The following is a 7,725-nucleotide window of genomic DNA, read 5'->3' as shown; positions in this document are numbered from 1 at the left end:
TCACAGCAATTTGAAATTTCAAAGGATCTAGATAATTTAATACAGTATGCATGGGTAATAGTAAGATTTCAGTGATAGTTGTAGTATCATTAATCAATCGCCTTTTCTGTTTTTTTGTGGTCATGTGCTGGCCACATAACCAGGGAAAAAAACACTTCCCATCCGAAACATCCTAGATTTAGCGCATGTAATAAATCAATTCCTTTTTATGCTGGATTTCAAAGAATTAAAGACAACACAAATGAACGCGTCACATAACATTAGACTCGTTTTAACAACTCAATAGTTAGAAAAGCTTGCCCTATGTACCAAATCAATGTTACAAAAGTAATCTTTGAACAAAAACAAATGTCTAGAAAATAAACTTGAATATCTTGATTGAAGTGATTATGGTTGGATTTATGTTCTAAGACAGGTATCTCCAAGTCCTTAGTGATCTGATTTGTGGGGGAGTGGATCCTCTCAAGTGAGAAAAAAACTGGATGGTATCCAGTGTTCAATCTAACCAATCACACTGTATTCTATCAATTGTTAAAAAAACTGGAGAAGATCCTTTTCCAATTTGTGGGTAATGTAAACTCATAATGTTATACAAAATATATATGTTCCAATGTAATATCTAAAGCTAAACGACTTTATCTGTTTATATTACCCATTTCGACGTCATAACCAAGCTCTGCCTGGTAAGCTATAATTCATTTGAAGACCAAAAAGTAAAAATAAAGAAATCATTGGAAATAACATGTTTCCACAAGCAACCTACCCAATAATATACTTGGGTGTAAATAACATGAGATAACATTCAAGCAACACTAACGTTCAAAAACAAAAAAATCATGCAAAACTACTGAATTGGTTCCATAAAAATATCCAGAATAGTCACCGTTAATTAAACTTTATTTCATCCAAGTAAAAAGTAACTCTCTTGATTTGAGTTTGAGAATAGCCGAATTTGAATTTTTTTCCAAAATAAATCAGTAAAAAAGGTGAAAGGTTAGAGTTTCAGAAAATATTTTAAAATACAAAATTAGCAAAACCAATTTTCAACGGCAAAACAATTATATATCATGCTCAATAGGATCCCTAGGAAGAAAGCACCTTCTCAACTTCAGCTGTCACCTCTTTGGGAGGCTTCTCAGCACGAAGATTAGCAACCATACCCTTCTTTGCATAGTAATCAATAACCTGCATATCCAATAAACAAATTTATTTTGTAGAATGCGTCAAAGTATAAACAAAGATTAAATATATCATTCATGATTTAAAACCAAAATAACATTAGCATTGAAAATCATACTGGTTCGGTTTGTTTGTGGAATGCCTCCATCTTGATTTAAGAACAGCTGCAGTATCATCCTTGCGTTGAATAAGAGGTTCGCCAGTAAGCTAAAAATTTTAAACAATTCGACAAAAGCTTTTGAATAAGCTTAAATCTCATAAATGTCTACAAATTATATTTAAACATGTAATACGAGATTCAAACTTACATCATCAACTCCAGGAGTTTTAGGAGGAGCGTATTTTGTATGGTATGTTCTGCCACTGGATGGTGTATCCATCTACCGGTAATTCGCTCCTCTAAAATTGCATCATCAATGGCAAAATTGAGCACTTTATCAACTTTGCCTCCCCGCTTTTCTAGCATCTTATCAAGCTGCAAGTAAAGTAAGACAAACAAATGAAGCCCAACATAGCATGGTCTAAAATGATAAATTTATAAACTGAGCATGTAACTAAAAACTTAAGGACAGGAAAACCTTTTGTGCTTGAACCACAGTTCTTGGAAAACCATCAAGAATGAAACCTTTCTGACAAGATGGTTTCTTCATTGCTTCGTCTATAATGCCAACAACCAAGTCATCGGATACAAGTTCCCCCTGAAATTTCATCAAATGATATTAGTTAAACAATGTATATAAAATCTAAATTTACACAACAGATAGCAAATAATGTACTTACCTTATCCATAGCTTCTTTTGCCTTGATACCAAGTGGAGTTTTAGCTGCCACCGCTGCTCTTAGCATATCACCTGTAGCCAAGTGGCACAAGCAGTACTCATCCTTTATAATTGGTGACTGTGTGCCCTTTCCTGACCCAGGTGGACCTGTATGAACAATTTTAAGTTTAAAAATAAGCTACAAGTCCAAATGAGCTATGGTAAATAACTCTACCTTTAGGCTAAAATTACAAACAAAATAACTCATGCTAACATAGAAAATTAAACAATCATTCATATCTCAACCATTGCAATACAATCTACAATAAACAATAAAGTCCTCTAGCCCATTCAAGTTCACTTCCCCCTTTTTTTTATTTTTTACTTCTTTATGAAATTAAAACTTTAGGCAAGAAATTAGTACTGTGCTTCAAAAATCCTGGTTTGCATTACAAAGAACATTATCATAGAACGAAAACAGGTAACAAATAAATAGGGTTATAAAAAACTTTTAAAATTCAAAATACTAATTCTCACACACATTAAAAAAATAGAAAAACATGAATAAATTTAGATTGTTTAGAAAAAAAAAATAGATTCTCTTCTTCACTAATAATTGAAGACATTAATAATTGGCTTAATAGATCCGAGAATCTCTGTAACTTAAATTTCTGTTCACCAGGAGTATATAGATTACAAAAAAAAAAAATTTATTTGTGAAGCTGAATGAAACCCTAATTTGAAAAGAGAAATTGGTACCGATGAGAATGAGGCGCTTGTCGGGCTTGGAAGCACACTTCATGCGGCGGAGGAGCTCCGACATGAGATCGACGGAGGGCACATCTTCCAAATTGGGAGCTGCACTACTTGCCGCCATTGTTGTGTGTTTGAGTGAGAAAGAAGGCCAAAGCACCAGAAGCAAAGGCGTATGTTCTAGTTTCTTACTGTAAGCTATTTGGATTCTCAAGTGCACTCTTTTTCACACTCACCTAGATTTACCCCCTTTGCCTTGGTTGGAATTTGGGAATAAAATATAAATGCAAAATTAAAATAATATAATAGTCTATATTAAAATTAGTTATTAAAATATAAAATATAAAATATAAAATATAAATATATATTAAAAATAAATTAAATAATATATATTTATATAAATATATATCGATTAATTTTAATAATTAATTTTAGTATATAAATAATATTTTTGTTAAAATAAATAAATAAAGAGATTAATAGAGTAAATATTTTATAATACACTATTATAATATTATTTATAATTTTATACCATGAAAATTAAAGCATTAACAAATTTATTCAGATAAATAAAATTAATTTTACGCACCAAATTTTTAAGAGAACATCAACATCTCTTTAGTTGATTAAATTAAAAAATTATATACACATAAAAAATCAATTAATAAAACAATTATCATATATTTATATATAAATAGATATATTATATATTTTTAATATATATTTTATATTTAAAAATATTTTCTATTCAAATGACTCATTTATAATATATTTGTAAATAATGGTTAAATAACTAAAGAATATTAAAGCTTAATAAAAATTTTAATTTTAAGCAAAATTGGTATAAAAAAATTTACATATGCATCTACTGTATTGAATATTAATAAAATAACTACTCTTTACTATCATCACATAAATAATCATGAACCACAAATATAACTAAATCATGATATAAAAAATAAAAATATAGGATGCTACTCATTCATGTAACTATATAATTAAGTTGGTCCAACACCAAAAAAATTTAATACCATTAAATGAAACGTGAAATACACGCACCCAACACACGAAATCGCTCTTATCAAACACTTCTTCTTTTCCACGCTTCTTCTTCTTCTCCCGTGCTTCTTCTTCTTCTTTCATGTTCGTTTACGCACGAAGTGTCTTTTTCTTCGCCTTCTTCTTTGCGTTCCTTCTTCTTCACGTGTTTTCTCTTTATTGTTCTTTTGATGTTGTTGCTGTACTCTTTTTTCTTTCTTCCTTCTCTCTCTGGTGAAGAGACAGTAGAAGATAAAGAAGAAGAATTTGAATAATGCAGAATAAACCAAACACGATACTCATGGTGAACCGAATACAGTGCTCATAATGAACCGAACACAATACAATTGTATGGTATTGAGTGAACGAAACATAATTCATTATATAAAATCAAATTCAAATAACTCTGCCTACAATTTACATATTATTAATTCAATTCAATTCAATACACCTCCATCCATTTAATTCAATTCAAATTAGCAATTGCATTCCATTCAATTCGATTTAAAATTGAATAATCCAAACTTTTCCAGTTTGATTCGTTTTAGAAGAATAATCCAAATCGCTCTCCTGATTTGAAGTTGAGTCATTTATTGTTTCGATTTAGAAGTGCAGATCGAAGAAGAATAGGAAGAAGATAAATGCAACCAAATCAAAATAAGAAAACGAGAAGAACGCGACCAGAAGAGAACGACGAAGGCAATGCAAATCAATAAAGAAGAACGCGAACAAAAAAAAAGAAGAAGAAGGAAGTTTACATTGCAGCAGCAAATTTACGTTGAGCAAAACTTTAGATTGCATCATGTTATATGTAGCGCATGTATAATAAACGAGTGAGGGGTGGAGGGGACGCGCGTGCGGAGGAAATTACTTGCTTAACAACCATGTAAAAAATTGGATGCAGAGCTTTTCCAAAAAAAATATACTATCAAACTCTAATAAAATATATCTAAAAGTTTTAATATTTGAGTTGGATGATGAAACCTGACATGATTATTTGCAATTTTTGTGATAACTTGGTTAGACGAACAAATCGATATAGTTCTAGAATTTTGTTGTTAAACAAATTTGAGTTAGAGGGGTTCTTTTTTTGTATTTCATGAAGATATAGATTTTTATAAGCACAATGAATTGAGTTTGATTCTTCACTTGCGAAAAAAAAAATATTAGGCCCAACCAAATAATATTATGATTATTTTTTTAAAGCTCGATTTGCGTTGCCATTGAAATAACATTATCGGCTCAATTTCTTTTCTTTATGAATCGGTCAGAAATATGAAGGAGATTATTATAACTTCGACTTTATTATTAATATAATCATCTATCCATCTAAGTTGAAATGCTTCCTTTTCCTTCAACCTTGTTAGTTATTGACTTATTGGTCTTTCTCTTGCAAACGATTTTTGAATTGCTGGATTCTCGTTTTTATTCAACTTTGGTCTGATACTTTAACCCTTAGAAGAAGAAAAACTCGCGTATGAAGTTCTAAATGCCACATGTAACAGCACTTAAAACCATTAAAGAAGGGAATTGGACTCACTCGGTCACTCGCAATTGTGTGCGTTTTCAGAAGAAAGATTATCACCAAATGAAGAAAACACACATCACTCTTATCATTCTTATTATATAAATCACCCAACATACACCGAAGTTCAACAACTGTATCCATGGAATATACACATGGACAAAATATTAAAGGATGTTTTAACCCACACTTATTTCAGCAACACTCATAAAACTCAACTATGGAAAAATAATAATAATTCAAACCACCAAGACTAAATTGAGCACAACCTTAAAAATAATTAATATCAAATAAAAATTATATATGAGTAGGGTCTTCAAAAACCATGAATCTTGATTTGGTCCTTCCTCACCAAACCAACCTGAACCAGAAACTGAGAAACGTTCTTGCGCTGATCCCTTGGAGCTGTATTATTTTGCCAAGCTCTTTGTCCTGAACGACATTGCCGTTGCAGCAGAACTCTTTCTTAAGGTCTTTGAGGATTTTCTCGTAGCTGAACTCCTTCTTCAGCCCTTGCACTGTGGTCAGGCTCTTCTTCCCATTCCTTTGCTGGATGCGGATATGGACATACTCCTTTGCCCCGGGGGCATCCGATTCTTTGGCCTCGGCGAAAGGGTCGAAGGGGGTTGGGACCTGGATTTCCAAATCAACCATGTACTTGGGTTGTTGTGGACTTGATAACACTCCGAACGCTGAAAGAATCTGCAAAGGAAGCAAAGATCATGCAAAGTTTTAGTATACAAGATGCCAAACACATGCAACTCTAAACAACCTATTAACGTATCTTTAAGCCCTATCAACCCTAAACAAATAAACTGCGGAACATATAAGAAACCAGATTGCCAATGAGTAATATCAAAGCAATATAAGAAACCAGATTAAGAATAACCCTAATTGAGGTTAAATTTAATTTACTCAAAGAATATCAAAGCAATCACCAAATAAAGAAAATCAATTTTGAATAAGTGGCTGAAGATTTCATAGCTCTACAAATATCAACAGATACCTAGCTCAGTTTAGGGATTTCCATGATATCAAAGGCGAGAACACAGCCATGATGAAAACAGAATCTATTTCAAAACAGAGGCCAAAGATTCCTTTGATTATCAACAAAAGAAAAACCTCTGATCACCATATACAGAAACAACAAATCAAGGCGAAAACAAAGGCATGATCAAACTCAAAATTTCTCTTGATTCAAATAAGAAACGACAATCACCAACAGAATCGATTTCAAAACGGAGATCAAACATTCCTAGCTCAACGATGATCAACATATACAGAAACAACACAACAAGCCGAGAGCACAGCCATGATCAGACTCAATTTCTTACGATTCAAAGAAAAAATAGCCACCGCTAACAGAATCGATCTCAAAACAGAGGCAAAAAAAAAAATCCTAGCTCAACTATGATCAACAAAAGAATTTTCTGAAAAGTAAACCCTAATCACTTCAAAATTTTCTTAACTAACAACAACAAGTCATAACAAAGGAAACAGGAAACCTAAATTATAATTTTCTGAAAAAGAAACGGCATGATTAGAGAGACACGAACCTGGAGAGAACGAAAGATTTCGAGAGAATTCGAGAACTGAGACAACGATCAAACAATGAAGAAAAAAGGAGCGGGTTGATGTCCTTATATAGTGCGTGAACGTAAAGGGTGAAAGGCGGTGCCAAGTGGTTAGGGCCACAAGTTTCTTGGACGGTTGAGATTAGTTTTGTGTACACGTGGACGGTGATTAAAGAGGTTCAAGAGGATCGGAAATTCGCAAGTGGTTGCGTTTGGTTTTGGGGTATCTTATTCGTGTGTGTTGTTATTGTTATTTGGTGAAAACTCGCGTGAAAATTTGTTTATGTAAAGTTATTAGTTAAAAATATATTTGATTAAATTATTATATTAAATTATTTGATTAATTTATTATTCAAAAGTTAATAAAGATATTAAATTATCAAATAATTTTTATTAATAACGTCATATAAAGTTGATTGTACGTAAATTTTACTTTAGTTTTTTTAATTGGATGAGAGAATAACAAAGTAAACGCGTACAATGAACGCGGACAAAACTACTGGAGCCAAGTTGTCCAATTTGCCAAGTTAGATTAAATAACCAATTTCGCAACATCTATATTTTTTTTAATTATTGATAATTCAAAATAATTTCCAAAAATTAATCCTTTTCTTTTTCTCATGTTTCCAACTTTTTTTTTGTTTGGTATTTCTCGTGTTTCGAACTTTTCATACCAAAAACAATGTAATTGACATCTAACATTACAGACAGTTTGTTTTTGGAAATTGAATTTGGGCCAATTCATTTTTGGTAGTATTTTTGGGCATGCAATCAAAACAATCCAGTAAGGTTTGGACCACAATAATAGGTTAATATCTCAAGACCAAAAAGTTATTTATCGGAATAATAGTTTTGATTTTTGAACTTTTGATTAGCTGTGTTATATTGTTAATGTAAT

General features: G+C 31.7%; 2 pseudogenes; both read right to left on the bottom strand.

Moving 5' to 3' along the window:
* Positions 1 to 714: 714 nt before the first annotated feature.
* Positions 715 to 2,935, bottom strand: LOC114927411 (adenylate kinase 4-like; annotated as a pseudogene).
* A 2,382-nt stretch (positions 2,936 to 5,317) lies between these two features.
* LOC114927410 (protein translation factor SUI1 homolog 2-like) lies at positions 5,318 to 6,968 on the bottom strand (annotated as a pseudogene).
* Positions 6,969 to 7,725: the final 757 nt, after the last annotated feature.

The sequence above is a fragment of the Arachis hypogaea genome, unplaced genomic scaffold (assembly GCF_003086295.3).
Source record: "Arachis hypogaea cultivar Tifrunner unplaced genomic scaffold, arahy.Tifrunner.gnm2.J5K5 arahy.Tifrunner.gnm2.scaffold_576, whole genome shotgun sequence".
NCBI lineage: Eukaryota > Viridiplantae > Streptophyta > Magnoliopsida > Fabales > Fabaceae > Arachis > Arachis hypogaea.
Note: the sequence above shows the minus strand (reverse complement) of the source record. Positions and strands in the feature narration are given on the sequence as shown.